Genomic DNA, 22,611 nt, shown 5'->3' on the forward strand with positions numbered 1-22,611 from the left:
CTGCTGCTGCAGAACCTGTTTGGACAAGTTTTCAGTGCTGGCTGAGTACTATTGGCGAAGAGAGCACTGTACTCAGAGAGGCCTTGCTATTTTCAGGCCTGTTTGCTGCTGAGAAAAGAGGGAGAACTATGACTGTATTCTTCTCTGAAGCAGATTTGTGGACTGAGAAAGGACTATTTATGACTGTAAGGTAAAGGTAAAGGTTTCCCCTGACATTAAGTCCAGTCATGTCTGACTCTGGGGGTTGGTGCTCATCTCCATTTCTAAGCCGAAGAGCCAGCATTGTCCGTAGACACCTCCAAGGTCATGTGGCCGGCATGACATGGAGCGCCATTACCTTCCTGCCGGAGCAGTACCTATTGATCTACACACATTGGCATGTTTTCGAACTGCTAGGTTGGCAGAAGCTGGAGCTAACAGCGGCTGTTCACGCTGCTCCCGGGGTTTGAACCTGGGACCTTTCGGTCTGCAAGTTCAGCAGCTCAGTGCTTTAACCCACTTCGCCACCGGGGCTCCTTATTTATGACTGTAGACCTCTGTAAATGATCAGAGGGATCATTGTAAATACTACTGTTTTTTTTATTTCTTGGAATCACTAAAGTCCCTGTATGTTTGTTCCGCAAACCTGAGTGGCAAGCTATTGTTCTGTGGGTGACTCTGGATTGCTGGCACATGTAAGAGCTTCCATTTATCATCATCAATTCCCTACAGGCCCTTCCATACAGGCCCTACATCCCAGGATATTTAAAGAACAACATTTAGAAGGTGAAATCCTGTTGGTTCTCTTGCCAACGTGGTTGGAGATTTTTGGTTGATATAGAACAGTGGTTCTCAACCTGGGGTCCCCAGATGTTTTTGACCTTCAACTCCCAGAAAGCCTAAAAGCTGGTAAACTGGCTGGGATTTCTGGGAGTTGTAGGCCAAAAACATCTGGGGACCCCAAGTTGAGAACCACTGATGTAGAACATCTACATTGAGGAGCTGAGTCGCAGATGTGGAGCCACTGAACATGGGGTGGTCTTCAACATTTCAAACCACACACTGATGTATAGACATGCATTGTGTGTGTGCATTTGCTTATGTGTTCACCACCACATTTGCCATCCTGGTTCACTTGCGTAATGACTGCATAATACAGCTAGTATCGAACTCTGGAGACGTATGCTATACAAACTGAGAGCAGGATCTTGGTCACAGCCCAGATATTGAAATTAACATGAACAATATTGCCTCTGAAATTGGAATGTCATTAAACCACCATGTTTAATGGCCCCCGATTAGCCATGAGTATGAGCAATTTTTCTTACAAGCAACAAAACTAATGTTCATTATCATATCTCCATTGTGGCAGTGAGCATCGGGGATACCCAATGATTAGTCATTCGAGTTCCTGTCGTTTATTTATATAGCAGTCTCAATGTTCTTGGAGTTTTATGAGTAACATGAAGCTGATGCATGCCCACTAGACAGATCCCTAAATTTTACAGAGAGAAGAAAAACTAGGCAGAGAAGTGAAGCAGGCAAAGGTGAAACCAGATGGATGGAAAACTTGGGATAAGTGAATGTTTCTTTTCATTTTTATTTGCAAAATTTCAAAAATCACTGAATTGGTTGGGACTAAAAGGGCTATCTAGTCTAATTTCAAGGTGCTGTGGGGCCCTAAACCAGGAGAAAGATGGGATAAAAATAGAGTAAGTAAATAAAAAGCCTAGCCAGTGCAGCAATCTATTGACTTTCTTGACATTTTGAACCAAAAGCAAGATTTTCAGCCCCACCCTACCCCATTCCTATATGGAAGACTAGTTATTTGTATCTGATCTGTTGAGTTAGTGAATCCCAACTGGAACAGATACACTGACTCAACAGCTGATGGGTGAGACAACCTGTGAAGGACTATCATTGATTAATAGTCAATGTTATAGGTCCATGATTGCAGTTTAGGGGAGATATTTATAATTTGCAGCCAGAAAGCTCTGCTCAATTGATGTTGTATATGTTGCATGTGTTGTATTTTATTGTATTTTATACTGTGTTCACTTTTATGTTTGTTTTTAGGCACCTTGTGCCATCTGTAAGCCGCCCGAGTCATGGTGGGAAATAATAATAATAATAATAATAATAATAATAATAATAATAATAATAATAAAATGGCTGGCATCCTGTTTGCAACAGGTATAAGCTGGAGTAACCATTTAGAGTATAGTTTTAACCATGTGTGATGATTGTATCCCATTGACAATATTGTAAACAGAGTTGCATATGGATGTTCGCAGTTCCTTTAAAGTGCACACTAAGATGTACTGTGCTTACACAAGCAAAATTGCAAAATGACTGGTCAGCCGTGCACATTGACCATTGATCCACTTACATCCCACTACACTAGTTTTCACTACTTGTTACTGTTGTGTGCCTCCAAGTCATTTCCAACTTACAGCGACCCTAAGGCGATGCTGTCACTGGCTTTAGGGGTTATGCAATTCAAATTCACTCAGGATATTTATGCTACACTGAAGGGATGTAGGATCTTGTGAATGGGAAAACTCTAGATGGGATTTTGAAAAAGGTTCACAGACTTTGGTTGGGAATGTTTTGGGCACATTGTTCTTGCAGGACAATTCACTTTGATATTCCACAGGTCTTAGGACACCTTCAAAGGAGACGAAAAGCATTTCTTTTAGCAACGTTGACCCCTGAAAACATGTAAGTTGCATCACATAGTCTGCCTTTTGATATCCCATCACTGGGCAAATATGAGGTTCACAACCTAATACTCTTGAGTACAAAGAGATCAAAGGAAGCTCACACAGATCAGGAAAAGACCCTGCTGTGTGCACATTAGGTTTTAAAAGTCTAGGGCTGCTTAGTGCCTCTTCCCCACAGAGTATGTTTGGGCTATGTCTGGGTTGGTACCTGTTAATATTTATTTCCCTTCCTTTTCTTCCATTCCAGGATATGACAGTTTTTAATATCTTCGCCCTTGCATCAGAACCTATGGTTTTGATGAGAACGTAGAAGTGAGAGCACCCGCATGGGACAGAGGAAGAGCATTGTCTTATATATTTATCTCTTCCAACAATATATATTGTTTATGGTCTCCTCTTCCTCCCTTGAGAGCAGTAAAGAATTGGATGAGTTCTAGCCTTTCATTCACATTCAAGTCCACCCTTGATATTGAGAGGGTTACAAAGCATCCTGGAAACGTCAGAGCCTGGGATAATCCTGCATTGGCAACCCTAGTTTTAGGATAAGTGTGAATATTAAGAAAACAAAATAATAATCATAGATGATTAACAGATCCCTGATGTAGAGGATGAAGATACTGAAATAATGCAAAATATGGCTCAGTGATTAATCAGAATGGAGAAGGCTTGAAAGTGCAGCTATGAAGAAACCCGACAAGATCCTGAAGTGTAAAGATATATATTGAATACTAAAATTGGATTGTTCATCCCATCATACTTCTAATTTCTATGTATGTTTTAAAAGCTGGACAGTGAATCAAGCTGATAGGAAGAAAATAAACAGATTTGAGATGTGATGTTGGAGAAGAGCTGTGTAGAAGCTCTAAAACAGTGGTTCCCAACCTGTGGTCCATGGACCACCAGTGGTCCCCAAGAACTAAAATATTGTCTGCAGCTTCACCATTGCTACACTGTTGCAACAGGAGCAACTGGTCTCTCGAAACCCTCTTATGATGCCAAGGCAACAGGAATGTCGGAAGAGGAGAGGCTGACTACTCATTAAAGACGTGACAATAAGCCTCCTGACTGCTGCTTCTCCTCCTTGTTGAAGTGGGAATGATTGTATATAGAGTTGTTTAAATGTAATTGAGTCATGTCTGCAATGTGTACTGAGGATTGCATCATACACTGTGTGTTGCCTATTATGCAAGTGTGTAAAGGGTTAAGCTTGTATTGAATCAGACAGCAGAGGATGAGATAAATAGCCTCTACTTCCTATCTCTGTCCCTTCCTGTGTGTGCCTGCGTGAGAGCTGTGTATTGTCTTGTGGATTTCCGTTCGTAAGTAAACTTTTGATAGAAAACTGAAGACTGCAGTGTTGTCATTTATGCAGAGCTTCTTCGACAGAGACTTCTGCTGCCTAGCGAAGCCACTCTGATATTGGGTTATGGGCCCAGATGCTCAAGGCCTCTCCTGAGCGGAGCTGTTACATGTGGTGCCTGGAAGTGGGGGGTGCCTTGGTGTCTTCATTTTTAGGCTTGTTCCTGGGATTATTTGGGGTGCTGATTCAGAAAATTGCATTGGATAGACCACATCAGCTCTAGATTATTAAATATAGTTTTCTATGGGCTAGCAGATGGCGACTACTGCAAGGCATATCTTCTGTATCAGAAACGAGAGCTGATGTGGTTTGTCCAGTGCAATTTTCTTAATCAACACCCCAAATAATCAAACCGAATCTAAAGTTGAACAAAAACTGATTCATAACCCTTTTGGTATTCATGTTGGAAAGTGGTCCCTGGTCAAAAAAAGATTGGGAACCATTGCTCTAAAAAGACAAACAAAATAATCCAATATGACTAAACTGAGGACTTTATAGCATGAAGCTGCTATCTCACGACATTCAAGCATTGTGGCAATTTACTGGGATAATAAGTTGCTTCACTATTGCATCTCAGCATTCATCATGCAATTGTGAAACTTAGCCGATCTGTGGTTTCAAAGCCATACTTTTTGTTAGATCTACTGACAGTTCTGCTTCTCCATTAGAAAAAAAATAAAGGCAAGTTTGTAATTCCAGTGGTTAGGTGACAAAAAATAAATCCATGGCTTACAGTGAGGGGGAGTAGGGCAGAATGGGAGAGGAGGGTGATTCCACCCCTGCATTTTTTCAGTGCTGGCATATTGGCACAGAAAAGATTGGCTCTACCATACCAAGTACATGTCAGAATTGTAATGCAATATGAAGCTAAAGATGAATTTCCCTATCAATAGCAGGGAACAGGCCTATTGTGAGAAGGAGACAAACTGGCAATGGATTCTGCTTGATGTGTTGTCAAAGGCTTTCATGGCTGGAACCACTGGGTTGCCGTGAGTTTTCCGGGCTGTATGGCCATGTTCCAGAAGCATTTCCTCCTGACGTTTCGCCCACATCTATGGCAGGCATCCTCAGAGGTTGTGAGGTCTATGGGAAACTAGGCAATTGGGGTTTATATATCTGTGGAATGTCCAGGTTGGGAGAAAGAACTCCTGTCTGGAAGGCGAAAAGGAGAAAAGTGCCAAGAGGAAGGTGTATCAAGCCAACCCTAACTGGGACCACCTTCCACCTGAAAAACGATTTCCTCACTGTAGAAGAACGTGTGGGTCAAGAATAGGGCTCTACAGTCACCTACGTATCCACCACCAGGACACTACACTTGGAAGGCCATCATACTTGGAAAATGAAGGATCACCTAAGTAAGTAAGGAAGGAAGGAAGTAAGTAAATTTAAGATAGGTATGTCATCTGTTTAAATGTAAATTTTCCACCTTTGCGCGATAAAGTCCTGAGGCTGTCATACCATGAAAAGAGAGGACTCTCCAGAAAGAACAATAATGCTTGAAAAGTTAGAAGATAGTAGAAAAAGAGGAAAACTGTATTCCAGATGGATAGACTCAATCAAGGAAGCCACAGCTCAGAGTAGAGATTGTCTGAAGGAAGGAGGAGGTGAAAGTGGATGAAGGAGAGGAGAAATATTGATCTTGAAAGAGGCCTGGATCCATGGATACTTGACCACCTGAGACATCTGACTGGAGCTCTTCTGCCCATCCATCCCTGCCCCCAGAGAGTCTAAATACACATACCCCAATGCTTCTAACACCCTCCTTCCCAAACCACTACAAAAATCTCATAAACCTGAAGAATCTGGACTAATTTTTGCCTGGGAGAGATGGTCTCATCTTCTTGAGGATCTCCAAGGCTTCCTTCATTTCCAGCAAGAAAGACCACATAGAGGCCTCCTCACCATTGGCGTAGAGATCCATCTACATCTATTTCCCCAAAAGCAGGGATTTATTTATTTATTATTTATTTATTTACAGCATTTATATTCCGCCCTTCTCACCCGAAGGGGACTCAGGGTGGATCACATTACACATATAGGCAAACATTCAATGCCTTTTAACATAGAACAAAGACAGACAAACATAGGCTCCGAGCGGGCCTCGAACTCATGACCTCCTGGTCAGAGTGATTCATTGCAGTGATTCATTGCAGCTGCTCTCCAGCCTGCGCCACAGCCCGAGCCCTGCTCTCTGGAGACATAATTCAGTGTTCCAATCATGACACCACACTCACTCGTTCTGAACCTTAAGACATTTAAGGCTATGTCTATGTGTGATATATGATGTTATTTTATGTGATGTATTTAATAATATTTAATGTTATATTAGGGGAGAGTCAACTTTGATGCTTTATACTATTTTTTATTGAGGGCACTGAATTGTTGCCAACATTGTGAACCACCCTGAGTCCCCTTCAGGGTTGAGAAGGGCTGTATATAAATACCACAAATAAATAAATAAATAATAAATAGAGAAGACATGAAAAGAAAAGTTAATCATAGGATGACTCATTCAGAGGGATGTCTCATTCATAGGAGTATCTTACTACCATAAAGTCAAACTTTATGGTAGTAAATAAAACAGGCTCACTTATTGGTTATCTCCAAGTCAAGGTCTGCCAAAGAAAGAAACTAACTGGAACCTGGTAAAGCACTATTTAAAACAAATGAAATTTGATCCTATCTGCTGAACAAATACAATCTTAGAAACAGCATATACTTTTTTAAAGTATATGCTGAACCAGTTAAAGTGAGATGGAAGTCAACAGTTGTATTTTTTTAATTGTATTTTTATTGTATTTTTTCTCTCTCTTTCTTTCTCACTTTTTTCCCTACTTTCTAATAACAGTAAGTGTTCTCCCACTTTCGATGTGAAAATATTATCTTTTACTAATATATAGCTTTTTTTTCTTTCATTTTCTAAATATAAAATCCCTAATAAAGATATTACGACAAAGCAAAACTAAAATAAAATAAAATAAAACAGCCAAGATATCAGGAATGTATGATTCATGTTATATTGCTTTTCTGATCTCATGTTGTACTGTACATTATTATTTATTGTATTTTAATTGTGTTATGATATGTTGTTTTTATATTTTGTTACATTGTATTACATTGTATTGTTCTGGGCACGGCCCCATGTAAGCCGCCCCGAGTCCCCGTTGGGGAGATGGTGGCGGGGTATAAATAAAGTTTTTATTATTATTATTATTATTATTATTATTATTATTATTATTATTATTATTATTCTATGATCTTTACGTACGGCTCAATATGGATACCTCTTTTTGTTTTTTCCAACCTTTTTTTCTGACAACTCTGTCTTACTATCCCTATACAATTGTTTTCCTTGCTTTCACTGTATTTACTACTGCATAACATAATAAAAATTAATTAAAAAAATATGGATCCTTCCTAGAACCCAAGAAAATTGTGGCTGCCAGATGGAGTTAACCATGGTCTAAGCCAGTATACGGCAGCACTTTACATTATTATAGAAGAGGGACTTTAAATATTTGACCTGCTTATGAGTAGACTTGTCTTTTGAGCAAGAACTGCAGTATGTTATCAAAAGAAGGAAAAAACACTTTACTGTTGAGGAGCAGATACCAAGTTCATTAGCTTAAATAACCAAAGCTCAGCAGAGGGAGTGAGCCAGGAGTTCAGCTGACGCACTGCTGGGAGGCTGGAGGAGATCTGAAAGCCTTTATCAAAGGATCACGTCAGAGGACAAAGTTTAAGAATTTGCGCTCGATTATGGCCCCTGGATATCTTCAATGCATACAAAGTGAAGGAATGCTTCTAAGCAATGCAAAAGATATGGGCACTTTTGTCTGTATTCTATTGCTGGACCTTGGTGTTATGGTGCAAGGGGAATTATGGCTATATAGGAGACAAAAAGTGGCTTTGAGCATTTGGCAGTATTTTAGTCTCTGGGCTGACTGATAGGGACAAACTAAAAATGCATACGCATCCACATTTCACAGAGGAAAACTGGAACGCAAGTGGCCAAACAGTATCAGTATATAACAGAAATAATAATATTTAATTTGCTTTTAAATTAACATGGTTTAATGAGGGGCCCCTGGTGGCACAGTGTGTTAAAGCACTGAGCTGCTGAACTTGTGGACCAAAAGGTCCCAGGTTCAAATCCCGGGAGCGGAATGAGCGCCCGCTGTTAGCCCCAGCTCTTGCCAACCTAGCAGTTCAAAAACATGCAAATGTGAGTAGATCAATAGGTACCGCTCCGGCAGGAAGGTAACAGCGCTCCACGCAGTCATGCCAGCCACATGATCTTGGCGGTGTATATGGACAATGGCAGCTCTTCGGCTTAGAAATGGAGATGAGCACCAGCCCCCAGAGTTGGTCACGACTGGACTTAACGTCAAGGGAAACATTTACCTTTACTAATGGCAGTACCTACAACTTTTGTTCAGGAAGTATATTGAAGATGCATCTGGGAGAAATTTGACTGAAATAAGTGATTTAAATGCCTCCTTCTCCTTCCTTAATGAAACGAAACAATGATTTTAATCACCTTAGTGTGAATCAGGATGGGAAGCTGTGGTAGACTGTGAGAGCATTAATACTCAAGAAGAACTTGGAAGGCTATCTCCTCAACCTCTCAAAATCATGTTATCACCTCTAAACCCTCTCTAGTGGTTGTGAGGGTGTTTTAATATTCCTTTAACCACCCTTGGACTAGTATTTAGTTCCTTTTTTAAAAAAGCATTGATTAGAACCACTTCCAGTTCTTAGACCTCTCTGGAGCCTTAAATATTGCAGGGGATCGTTGTATGTTTTCCAGGCTGTATGGCCATGTTCCAGAAGTATTCTCTCCTGACCTTTCACCCACATCTATGGCAGGCATCCTCAGAGGTATTGAGATACCTCACAACCTCTGAGGGTGCCTGCCATAGATGTGGGCAAAACATCAGGAGAGAATACTTCTGCAACATGGCCATACAGCCCGGAAAACATACAACAACCCTGTTATCCCAGCCATGAAAGCTTTCGACAACACATTGCAGGGGATATTTATCCAAAATATGATTGAAAATGCCCCCTAAACAACCTAGATGACATTTTGACTCCAAGGTGGCAATATGTGACCCATCAGCCACACTTTGTCTAGCCATGATTTAAACCAATCCATGGTAATAGCCATGCACAGTTTCATTTAGTACCCAACTAGCCTTGACATCGAAAGGGCAGTCCTTGAACAAATAAACTACAAAGGGAATTTGGGAAGGAAAAGAGCAGAATTAGACTATATCCACAAAGTTCAGCCCATCAAAAGTGCACTGAAGAGAGACAGTGGCTTCCTGGCTCACTACATTCAGCAGAGTCTCGCTTATCCAACATAAATGGGCCAGCAGAACATTGGATAAGCGAAAATGTTGGATAATAAGCAGGGATTGAGGAAAAGCCTATTAAACATCAAATTACGTTATGATTTTACAAATTAAGCAGAAAAACATCCTGTTTTACAACAAGTCTGCCACTTTTTTGGGAGCGTGGCTGCACTTGTATTGTTGTTGGTGTGTTGGCCCGCTGCGTGTTGGATGAGCAAAGGATGGATAAGCGAGACTCTACTGTACATTATAACACTAGTTAACATACCAGTCTCATGAGCATGTTCGTGGCCAATGTACCACGTATTTTCTCTGGTTTCCAGCCAGCGTCACACTACATCTCCTCCACCATTCATATTGTTATATCTCACCCTGGCTTTAGGCAACATCTTTCTTTCTGCTTTTGTCCCACAATAACTATAGTGAAAATTGAACTTGGGTTGTTGTGAGTTTTTCTGACTGTATGGCCATGTTCCAGTAGAATGCTACTGGAATATGGCAATACAGCCCGAAAAACTCACAGCAACCTAGTGATTCCAGTGATGAAAGCCTCGGACAAATCTGAACTTGTTGTCTCACCACCATACCTACATGTTTTGCATACAACCTGCTCATTTATACCTACAAAGTTCCTAGGTACGTCAACCCATGCATCAGATGGGTAGATTTAAGTCTATGAAAATGCATGCTACGTACTTCTTTCACTTAATTAGTCTCAAAGGTGCTGCAAGATCCCTTTGCATGCTAATCCTGACTAACACGGTTCTGGCTTTGGAAATTTATGAAGATTCACATCCTTAAAACCCATAATAAAGTTGTAGCCAGGACCCTAACTAGGCATGAATTTTCTGCCGCATCCATCTCACTTTAAAGCTTCATTAATAACATCCAGAGGAAGGAGGACTGATTGACTGCTCTGTGTGCTTTCCATTGAACAAAGATGCCTGGAAGTTTGCCCAAAGTCAGGAGAGAACCAGACAGCTCTCTCTCCATGCAGAAATAAAAAGTGCAATGGATCAAACTTTATCCGCTTCTCAACTTCAGGCTGCCAGGTGCTTGATTTTATTTTGTCTGGCTGACTTCAGTTATCATTTAACAGTTTCCCTTCCACTCCGGTAAGGCAATATTATTACCACTGTTTCCAATCATGCATTTACAAGTCCATTTCATTTTAACAGGCAGGATTTGAGCATGTGTTTTTCTTTCAAATTAACCTCAATGGGAGTGCAAACCAGGTTGACCCTTTGGGCTACCATTTCTGGAATTTCCCAGTCAGCAATGCAGACTAGAGAATTCTGAGAGCTATAGAACAGATAGGTAGCTTTTCCAAGGGCTAGTTAAAACTACTCCTTTGCAATTTAAGCCACATAAAATCATAACTGTTCTCAATTTTTTAAGATTTAGGTTTACTGGGAATGTCAGTATCAGTGAGTGCCAATTGTGCTTTTTCTGCACCGTGTTCGTGCTTGGGAACTACATGAGAATATTTTCATCATACTCAACCATGTGCACTGTGTGCAGATGCCACTTATTTTTGTGGCCGCTTTTGTTACTGTTAACTGCTGTCAAGTTGTTGTCAAAGGCTTTCATGGCCAGAATCTCAGGGTTGTTGTGTGTTTTCTGGGCTGTAGGGCCATGTTCCAGAAGCATTCTCTCCTGACATTTTGCCCACATCTATGACAGACATCCTCAGAGGTTGTGAGGTACCTCACGACCTCTGAGGATGCCTGCCATAGATGTGGGTGAAACATCAGGAGAGAATGCTTCTGGAACATGGCCATACAGCCTGGAAAACACACAACAACCCTGCTGTCAAGTTGGCTTCATCTTAAGGCAATCTTATCCATGAGAGGCCTAACAAGTCACTTTCTCATCAACCACCCAGCTCAGGCTTTACAGACTTGGGATTTTTTGTGTGTGTCAGGAGTGACTTGAGAAACTGCAAGTCGCTTCTGGTGTGAGATGCCTTGATGTTTGATGTTTTTACCATCCTTCTCTCATATCCCTGCATGGGGAGCTAGAGCTGACAGAAGGAGCTCATCCACGTTCTCCCCAGATTCAAACCTTTAAGTCAGCAGTCCATTGGCTTCCTTGATTTAGTCTATTCATTTAGAAGGCAATCTTACTCTTTTCCCACAGCCTCCTATTTTAGCAAGCATTATTATCTTTTCCAGTGAGTCATCTCGTCTCTTGATATGGTCAAAGTACGACAGCCTCAGTTTAGTCATCTTGGCTTCAAAGGAAAGTTCAGATTGGTTTTTGGATTCATTCATGTTGGCAATCTATGAGCGGTTAGACTAAAAAAATAACCCTCTTTCGGGGGTGATTCCTCAAAAATACAGCAGAGTGGCAGAAGCACACTTCATGAACAGCAGAAACTTACGTGTGGTGAGGTTGGAGAAGCCTTTCTTTCTTGGGATGGCAAAGGATTAAAAAGTCTCCTTAAAAGTTCAAAAGCATTTATTGAGATAAAAAGAAATCCATTGTGGATAGAAAAGGTTTTGGAGCTAACTAGCTCTCTAAGCTAGCATCTAAGGATGGTAAAAAAGTGAAAATAATAAAAATATCTAAATAGCTACATTTTGCCAGGAGAGTGGGCAAAATGTGTTCTTCTTAGAGTGAAGACAAAGGAGGAAGAGATATGACTACTGACCACATGGTCTGAGCCTTTTGGGGCAATTAACATTCCAATCGAAATAAAGAAAGTTGCTTCATCCCTAAAGGAGGTTCACATTACTATATCAACAATGTTTGGAGTGTTTGTAAACAGAAAGGAAGAGAGAAACCAGCAAAGGCCTACCTAGGCATGCATGAAATAGAGAGAGGTTTCCCTCATTCTAACCTATCCACTGGAGCCCCCAGATGGCATAGTGGACTAAGTGACTTGAAGGTTGGGTTGCTGACCTGAAGGCTGCCAGGTTCAAATCCCACCCGGGAAGAGTGCGGATGAGCTCCCTCTATCAGCTCCAGCTCCATGTAGGGACATGAGAGAAGCCTCCCACATGTTTTACCATGTTTGTTAAAACATCAAAAAAACAAAACAAAACAAAACAAAAAAACATCCGAGCGTCCCCTGGGCAACGTCCTTGCAGACGGCCAATTCTCTCACTCCAGAAGCGACTCAAGTTGCTCCTGACACGAAAAAAAAAAAAAACCCTATCCACTACATAACTAATAGATGAGACTTGTGTAGTCCAGGATGATATCCAACAATTCACTTGTCTATTTAGTGGTCCATAGAATCCACAAAACTCTCCTCCAGCACCCCCTCTCAAATGTCTGCTTCTGTATGTTTTCAAAGTATTTTGACTTATACAACTTCATCAGAAGAGGTTTGCCTCTGCCTTACTCTGAGATTTAAACCCAATGGGTTTTGATAGCTAAGTGGGAGCTTGAACTCAGATCTCCCAAAGTTCATATCCAACATACAGGCTCTCAGTGCAGATATAACTACCTCTCAATGATGATGAAAACATTTTATCCTATCTTTCTCCCACTTTGAAACTTCAATCCCTGTGTCTGTGTGGAAACATATTCTCGAACTTACAGTGGAAACAGGAAGCCATGGGTAATAGTGAACTCTATTGGAATGAATGACTTCTGCCAGAAGTTATTATAAAACATTTTATCAGATGTCGAAGGTGAAACCATGGGGTGAAAGATATGGAACCCATACTGTAGTTAGAAAATGAACAACAAAGTGCTTACACTATCATGGAATTTAAAACCAGTTGAAAATATAAACCATTAAAATGGAACAACTGGAATGGCACATAGAAAATGTAGCACATTGGTTAAGAGGAACAGGCTTTGTATTATTGGATTTCAAATAGCCATTAAAACAGAAACATCTTGACCTGTCTGCGGAAAGAAAGTACTCCCAATGCATTTGACAAACTAGATTATAACCCATGAAAGGTTAAATGTGCCAACCTTAAATGTGCCAGTAAACTCTTGATGTTTTTCTGCAACAAACACTGGCCAGAAATCTTTTATGGGCATACAGTGAGTCTTTAACTTCTTTTATTTGTCTTCAAGCCAGCTTTGACTTATGGTGACCCTATGAATGATTGACCTCTATGAGTCCTGGCCCTCAATAGACCTGTTGACATCTTACAGACTTAGGGCGTCTTTGACTGAGTCAATCCATTTGTGGTTTTCCTCTTTTCCGACTGCCTTCCACTTTGCTAAGCATCATCGTCTCTCCCGATGAGTCATGTCATCTCATCTCATGAAAGTATGTGCCTCAGTTTTAGTCATTTTGGCTTCTAAATGAGAGTTCAGGCTCAATTTGCTCTTGGATCCAACCATTTGTCTTTTTGGCAGTCCAGGATATCCATAGACATCTGCTCGAGCACCACATTTCCAATGGGTTTATTATCTTCCTTTCAGTTTGCTTCACTTTCTCACCAGGATATTTACTTTCTCAAAGTTGTGAAAGGAGAAATCCAGAACTTCTGGGCTCCAGGCCTCTCAGAGGAGACAACGTTGCTAATGGGGATTCGCTCTCCTGTTCATGATTCCAAAGTTCATGGTTCCTGTATTGACAAGATTCCTGTTTCATGTTCCTCTTCTTTCCTATATGGAGAAGTTATTTTGGAGAGGTTCCTGTTTTCATGTTCATGAATATACTTTCGGATTAATTCTATAATTTTGCATTCCCTGGTTTTGGTGTTTAACCTGGCATTTTTGATTACTGCTACTGAACTCTGGTTTCTTTTGTATATTGCATTTTATATCCTGACTGTCTCTTTTGGATTTGCCCTTATCCCATTTTTCATATGCTTTCTTTAATAAACATTCTTTTATTGGATCACTGGACTCTGGTGTGGGCTGCTGGGTGAAAGGAGTGTTCCAGTGCTAGGGTGCAGCACCTTGTCAGAGAAGGCTAAAGAGCTTGTAACACTACAACTCCCGTGACTCCACAGCATTGAGTTATAGAAGTTAAAGTGATGTCAAACTGTATTAATTCTGCTGTGTAGATACACTCTCAGTCTCTAAACACTGCACAGTCTTTGAAGACTATCGCAACAAGAATTACATTCTTAAATTTACTCCTTGCTTGCTCGGAAAATAAAATCTATATATATAAAAATGTAATGTGTGTTTTACTATGGTGTAAACAATAAAACCACTGAACCAAATCACGCCAAATTTGGCCACAAAAGAGATAGTCATGCAAAATATGTCTTTCAAACAAACAAACAAACAAACAAAACACCTAGAAAAATAAAGTCCAAATTAGAGGAAGAGGAAGAACTATTTTCTCCCCTTGCTGCCAGTTAGAAGGGTAGGCTCCGCCCACTTCATCTCCTAGCAACCCACTCAGCCAGAATGGTGCCCAGGGCCTCTTCACTCAGGCCTCTTCCACACTGCCTATAAAATACAGATTATCTGATTTGAACTGGATTATATGGCAGTGTGGACTCAAGGACCTTCCACAATCCTATATTACCTATAATGCCAAGGCACTGAGATTATTCATTGCTATTCAACCTGGCCAACTAAGAATTCCACAAGGTAGAAAGCGGCCAGGCTTGCAAGCAGCAAGACTATTCAGTGCTGTTCAACTTGGCCAACCAAGATTTTCCCTAGATAGAAAACCCTCAGGTTTTGAAGCCTCGAGGCTACTCCGTCCCATTCAACCTGCCCAAAGAAGGATGCCCTTATATAGAAAGCGGCCAGGCTTTGAAGCACCAAGGCTATTAAGTACCCAGCCTTCCAAGCAGCAAGCTTATTCCATTGTATTCCAGCTCACCAAACAAGGATTCACATAAGAAGAAAACGGCCAGGCTTTGAGGCTGCAAGGCTATTCACTACTATTCCACCTGGTCAACAAATGATTCCCATAAGCCACAGCAATGCATAGCCGGGCACAGCTAGTCAGTTAATAATTTGATCCTGTTTCAGTTTTGTGTAACTGGATACACAGCACCCAATCTCATTTTGTGTGAAAAGAAAGAACCTGGACATTTTTCCACTTACACCCCTGCTTTCCCAATGGTCACTAAATAGTTGGATGGTGGTGGTGCAAAGTGGGATTTGATGGGTGATGGAGGAGATCTGCCATAGAGTTTAGCCCAGACATGGGCAAACTTTGGCCCTCCAGGTGTTTTGGACTACAACTCCAACAATTCCTAACAACCTACTGGCTGTTAGGAATTGTGGGAGTTACAGTCCAAAACACCCGGAGAATCAAAGTTTGCCCATGCCTGCTTTAGCCTGACTCAATTTTGAGTAGAGCTTCCTAATCCAGGATTTGCCTACAGTTAAAACTGGAGGAGCCATGTCCCATATTTGACCTGAAACTCCTGTTTAAGCTGCTCTGAGTCCCTTTTTGGGAGATGGGGTGGGGTATAAATAAATTATTATTATTATTATTATTATTATTATTATTATTATTATTATTATCATATATACTCAAGTATGTCTAAAAATGTTAGACAGAAAAAACCAACCCCTAAACTCTGGTCAATGTCGATATTGTTATCAGAAAAGGAAGCATCACCTTCTCTGAGTAGAGTGGCGAAAGGTGAAAGCTTTTTCCATCCTTTTGTTCTTGTTTATTCATTCAGTCGCTTCCGATTCTTTGTGACCTCATGGACCAGGATAAGGATACCATCCATCCATCTTGCCCTTGGTCGGCCTCTCTTGCTTTTTCTTTCAATTTTCCCCAGCATCACTGCCTTCTCCAAGCTTTCCTGTCTTCTCATGATGTGGCCAAAGTACTTCATCTTTGCCTCTAATATCCTTCCCTCCAGTGAGCAGCTGGGCATTATTTCCTGGATAAAGGACTGGTTGGATCTTCTTGTGGTCCAAGGCACTCTCAGGATTTTCATCCTGGGAAAACCTAAAAGAAGCACCAACCCACTCTAATCTCTCTTTCATGGTGCTGCTTCTAGACATTTTGAACCTTTTGCCTTTAAGGAAAGATGAAAGAGTAGAGGGTGAAAACAAAGCCTTTTTTGGGGGGAAATGGCAGGAATGGCAAGGACAGCTCTTCACATCAAGACCCTTCACTTATCCATAAGGTAAAGGTAAATGTTTCCCCTGACGTTAAGTCCAGTCATGTCTGACTCTGGGGGTTGGTGCTCATCTCCATTTCTAAGCCGAAGAGCCGGCGTTGTCCATAGACACCTCCAAGGTCATGTGGCCGGCATGACTGCATGGAACACCATTACTTTCCCGCCGGAGCGGTACCTATTGATCTACTCACATTTGCATATTTTCGAACTGCTAGGTTGGCAGGAGCTGGATCAAAATTGAGAAATTTGGCCGCCAGACCTGCTCTTGAGTTATACATGAAGTCAACGTATACATGAGCAGCATATACAGTAATTGTCCATGTCGTATTTCTGCAATTGATTCCATTGTGGGCCAGGAGAAGTCAGTTCAGATAAAGATGCACGAAATCCGATGACAGACAGCTAATGAACAACCTGTCCCGCCCGGAAAGATTTTTCCGAACTCTTATCTGCTAGAGGTCGACAAGCTGGTAATAGAAATCCGATGTACAACAGATCTGTTCTTTAAGCAGCAAAAGAAAGTGAAGCCCGGGAGATAAATAGAACAACAGCTTTCTGTCAACCTCTTGTACAAGGTGGGAGATGAATCTTGATTTCTTAAATGCTTGGCGTGGTGCTGATTGACGGAGATAGATTGATATTCCCTCCATCCGCAGCAAAGAGCTGCCTTTTGACGGTGTCTCAAAGAGCCGCTTTATCCCTCCAACAGCCAGTTGCTTATCCGGAGCGGGCCAAAGAGGAAAGCATTTATTATTTTAATCTGTCAGTTTCAGCGCACATCTCTCGGTTTCTCTTTCTAACTTCAGTGGGCTGGAATGGGAGCCGTTTCCTTGTGCTTGAAGCAGAAAGCCTCATCCACCAGCAAAGCAAGTGAGATAACCCTGATTAGGGCTTATCCATTATCTGTGCCGAAAAGCACTTGGCAAGCACAAGAAATAGGGATAAGGATGCTGGCTTTTTAAAAACACAGACTTTTCCTTACAATCCAATGCTAATCCAAAAGCTGTTTAGCAGCAGGGTGCATGTTTTGCAAACAGAAGCTCTGTCCCCGGCATCTTGCTTAAAAACAATCAGATAGCAGATGATGAAAAAAGCTATAGATGTTACCATGGCAACTAGTCCGGTTTTTAGTCTGGGCATTATTTGACTTATCCAAGGTGCTGATCTTTATTTCCCAAAGAGGTTCAGCACTTTGAATAGTCCCTTCAAAGCTTTGACTAAAACTTGCAGTCACTTCTTCTTGTTCTTGCATGCTTTCAAACTGTTTCAAGTGAATAGTAATTTGGAGGCAACCTATCTTGATTGGTTCAGAGGAGGTTTGCCATTGCCTTCCTCTGAGGATGAGAGATTGTGACTTGCCCAAAGTCTCTCAATAGCTTTCCATGGCTGAAGGAGGATTCAAACTCTGCTCTCCTGGACTACTAGTCCAATGCTCAAACCACCACATGGCGCTGGCTCATTGAATTGAGATATACTGAAATTTGATATTAGAGGCCATCCACACCAGCAAAAATAAATAAATAAATATCAATATGATGTCGAAAGCTTTCATGGCCAGACTCACTGGGTTGCTGTGAGTTTTTCAGGCTGTATGGCTATGTTCCAGCAGCATCCTCTCCTGATGTTTCACCTTCATCTGTGGCTGGCATCTTCAGAGATCTATTGGAGGTGAGGCAAGTGGAGTGTGTGTGTATTATATCTGTGGAATGTCCAGGGTGGGAGAAAGAACCTTTGTCTGTGTAAAGCAAGTGTGAATGTTGCAGTTAGCAAGCCTGAATAGCATTGAGTAGCCACAACGCTGCAAAGTCAATCAATGAGGATATCTATAGAGGTAGCCTGGCTGTTATTGTCTGGAGACATCCTGTGTTTGTGAGGTGTTAACTGGCAATTTGATTGTCTGCTGTCTTCACTTTCCCTGTTTTTGAGGGGTGTTCTTTATTTACTGTCCTGATTTTAGAGGGCTTTTTTATACTTATAACCAGATTTTGTTCATTTTCATGTTTTCCTCCTTTTTGTTAAAATTGTGCACATGCTCATGGATTTCAATGGCTTCTCTGTGAACTCTGGCATAATGGTTGTCAGAGTGAGCCAGAATTTCTGTGTTCTCAAATAATACTTTGTGTCCAGGTTGGTTTATCAGCTCCCAAGCAGAGGATGCCTTCAGGAAACAACAGCCAGGCTATGCAGATACCATCATTGATTGCCTTTGCAGCTTCATGGCTATTCTATGCAATTCAAGCTTGCTAATTGCAACATTCACACTTGCTTGAAAAAGACAAGGGTTCTTTCTCCCACTCTGGACTTTCCACAGATATATATATATATATATATATACACACACACACACACACACATACATACATACATATACACACACACACACACATACACACACACACACACACACACACACACTACACTTGCCACACACTCAACAGATCTCTGAAGATGTCATCTAAAGATGCAGGTGAAACATCAGAAGAGAATGCTGCTGGAACATGGCCATACAGCCCATAAAACTCACAGCAACCCAAAATATCAGTATTTTGTTTCAGAGCTGGCTGGATTCACCCTGTTAGTGCCATACCTATTTGTAGTGTTGAAGTTGCTGAAGTTGCACTGATAACCACACATTTTCCCTGCCCAAATAAAAATTGGCATCATTTTAGTCTCAACTGAGATTTGTCCTCAAAATAGCCCTATATTTTGGATATTAATTATCCTTTAAAGCAGAGGTGGGCCACTATATGGGGTTCAGGGACCAGTTTCCCTGCCCTGACCACCCTGAAAGCTGTGCTCATTTACGAGGTTTGGGTATTTTATGTGTTTTCATAATATGGGAGGCTCCTTTTGTGCCCCTTAAACAAAATTTCCACGAAAATCATGCCAATGTTTTTTGTAGGTTGGGAGGCTTTAGGTTCTACAAAAGTGGGGTTCAGCAAGTTGAATGTGGTTTGGAAGCCACACTTTGTCCATTTCTGCCTTACTGTTTGGACTAAACCTCTCAATGGACTCACTTTTGTGTCAGGAGCAACTTGAGAAACTTCAAGTCGCTTCTGGTGTGAGAGAATTGGCCGTCTGCAAGGATGTTGCCCAGGGGACACCCGGATGTTTTACCATCCTGTGGGAGGATTCTCTCATGTCCCCGCATAGGAAGCTGGAGCTGACAGATGGGAGCTAACCCCATTCCCTGGATTCTCAGTCCTACCGGCACACGTGTTTAACTCATTGCACCACTGGGGGCTCCCCAATGGATTTACTATTTCTTAATGACATGGAAGCTTTGGATCAACTTTTTGATCCAAAAAATTCAGTCTAAAATTTGGAATGGATCTATCATTCCACTGATATGGGAGTCCCAACTATAATTGCTTGCCTGTTTCCATGTCCCATTTGTTAAAGGCAAACCTTCCGTTGTTGTTTCTTATTTATAAGGTAAAGGTAAAGGTTTTTCCTGACGTTAAATCCAGTCATGTCTGACTCTGGGGGTTGGTGCTCATCTCCATTTCTAATCCGAAGAGCTGGTGATGTCCATAGACACCTCCAAGGTCATGTGGCCGGCATGACTGCATGGAGCGCCATTACCTTCCCGCCAGAGCGGTACCTATTGATCTACTCACATTGGCATGTTTTCGAACAGCTAGGTTGGCAGGAGCTGGAGCTAACAGCGGGAGCTAACTCCGCTCCTGGGATTTGAACCTGGGACCTTTCGGTCTGCAAGTTCAGCAGCTCAGCGCCTTAACACACTTCACCACTGGGGTTCGTTCTTACCTATAGTGACCCTAAAATGGCCCTTTCATAGGGTTTTTTAAGATTGAGAGTGTGTGACTTATTCAAGATCACTCAGTTGGTTTCCATGGTCAAGTGGGGAATCAAACCCTGGTCTAAAGAGTCATAATGCAATGTGTAAACCAGGCTGGCTGTCAACGCTTTCTCACAAATGGGCATTTCTGAAACTCTGCAGCTTGGGCCAACTTGCTTTTTTTTTTCCAAAGGAAAAAAGTTGAACTTGCTGGATGCAAACCAATATCTGCCAACCAGAGATGTCATTTTCCAAAGCCAAGGACACCCTGGAGAGGAGGTGTCTGGAACAAGGAGCCTTCATTTTGCTCGGCGCAACTGCTGTGCTCCGGAATAATGGATAAACCTTTAACATGATTGATGCCCCCTAAAGCGAGGGATATGGTTTGGCAGTCTGACCCGCAAAGCAAGCCAAGAAATAAAGCTGCTTGTTTAAGCTCTTGTCATACTTCCCTCATATTCAGGGGAACAGGGATTAGAAATGGGCAAATAGCCCACAGTTCGATGTGCAACCAATTAAGGGTGAAAAAAAGGGAACATTTCAACAACAACTATGGGAAGCAGTAGACACACAAGCATCCAGTCAAAACCAGTCAAACCAGTCCAAACCCCCCACTAGAATCACTATTTTTCTGCCTCATCTTTATATAGCATATGCAATTTTTATGCAAATTTGTAGCGCACTGTTCCCATTTTTTCTGGCAATACCTAATTGGCCATGGTAGCACGTCATGACTTAACACCAGGGCCTTAAGGGTTCTGAAGCAGAGAGGAGAGGCTCAAATCCTACTCTGATCCTATTTTGGATCAAAGCGAATTTTGAATTATCCAAAATCACCTAGAGAAGCCATTTGGGTAGAAAAATGCAGAAGAGACAGCTTTATGCACCGCTGTGTTTATTCCGAGGCTGATATTTTTCATTGGCTAATGAAGAAAATAATATCAGAAATAAATACCACCAACGTTGGCTCTCTGTATCCCCGGATTCTGCAGCTATGAATTCAACAACCATGACTTGAAAATATTCAGTAAACAATCTCTCAAAAGGAAACACTGATTTTTCCATGTGCTGAGAACTTCCTAGCTGTAAGAGCTGTTCAGCAGTGGAACTCTCTGCCCCATAGTGTAGTGGAGGCTCCTTGTTTGGAGGCTTTTAAGCAGAGTCTGGATGGCCATCTGTCGGGGGTGCTTTGAATGCGATTTCCTGCTTCTTGGCAGGGGGTTGGACTGGATGGCCCATGAGGTCTCTTCCAACTCTACGTTTCTATGATTCTGAGCATTACACCGATGTGTAGGAACACCTTGCTGTAGCCTCTTGCCATTTCACAGATCCCCAGGCTCTCTGGGTTGTTTGCCATCCTATATAAGGGGTGCCATAATAATAATAATAATAATAATAATAATAATAATAATAATAATAATAATAATAACAACAACAACAACAACAACTGGGTGCCGTGCCAAAAGATCTCAGCCGGCATTTGGAAACAATAGACATTGACAAAATCACGATCTGCCAACTGCAAAAGGCCACCCTAGTGGGATCTGCACGCATCATCCGAAAATACTTCACACAGTCCTTGACACTTGGGAAGTGTTCGACTTGTGATTTTATGATACGAAACCCAGCATATCTATCTTGTTTGCTGTGTCATAATAAAATAATAACAATAATAACTGCAAAAGGCCACCCTACTGGGATCTCCGTGCATCATCTGAAAATACATCACACAGTCCTAGACACTTGGGAAGTGTTTGACTTGTGATTTTGTGATACGAAATCCAGCATATCTATCTTGTTTGCTGTGTCATAGTAAAATAATAATAATAATACGAAATCCAGCATATCTATCTTGTTTGCTGTGTCATACTATGTCGTTGTGTCAATAATAATAATAATACTAATAATATTTTATTTTTATATCCTGCAAGCATCTCCCCAAAGGGACTTGGGGCGGCTAACATGAGGCCAAGCCCAACACAGAAACAAAGTATAACAATTTAAAACACATATCAATAACTAAAAACAATGGTACAACAATCAAGTAAAATAAAACATAAAATGACCAAGCAAAATGAGGTAATGATACAAACATCAACCACTATGGATAATATATAATTATATAATGGGACTTCAGTATCCACGGAGTTTGGTATCCATAGGGAGTCCTGGAACCAAATCCCAGTAGATGCTGAGGCTTCTCCTCCCGATTCCCTGTGTTCTGTTTGTGGCAAAAATGCACTAAAATCCCCATCTTTATACCTGGAATAGGACGGGGGGGGGGGGGGGTGTCAATGGAATATTCTTCCAAGTTTCCTTGCTCAGGAGACATTTCATGCCAATCTAGTGTCATCAGACCAGCACT

The 22,611-nt window shown here is 41.4% G+C and overlaps 1 protein-coding gene across 2 annotated transcripts in view; it reads right to left on the bottom strand.

Annotated features, from left to right (window-relative positions):
• rhoj (ras homolog family member J) overlaps nucleotides 1–22,611 on the bottom strand; it is a 90,220-nt gene that overhangs the window by 7,229 nt on the left and 60,380 nt on the right. The gene's annotated exons all lie outside the window — the stretch shown is intronic.

Source organism: Anolis carolinensis, chromosome 1 (genome assembly GCF_035594765.1).
Source record: "Anolis carolinensis isolate JA03-04 chromosome 1, rAnoCar3.1.pri, whole genome shotgun sequence".
NCBI lineage: Eukaryota > Metazoa > Chordata > Lepidosauria > Squamata > Dactyloidae > Anolis > Anolis carolinensis.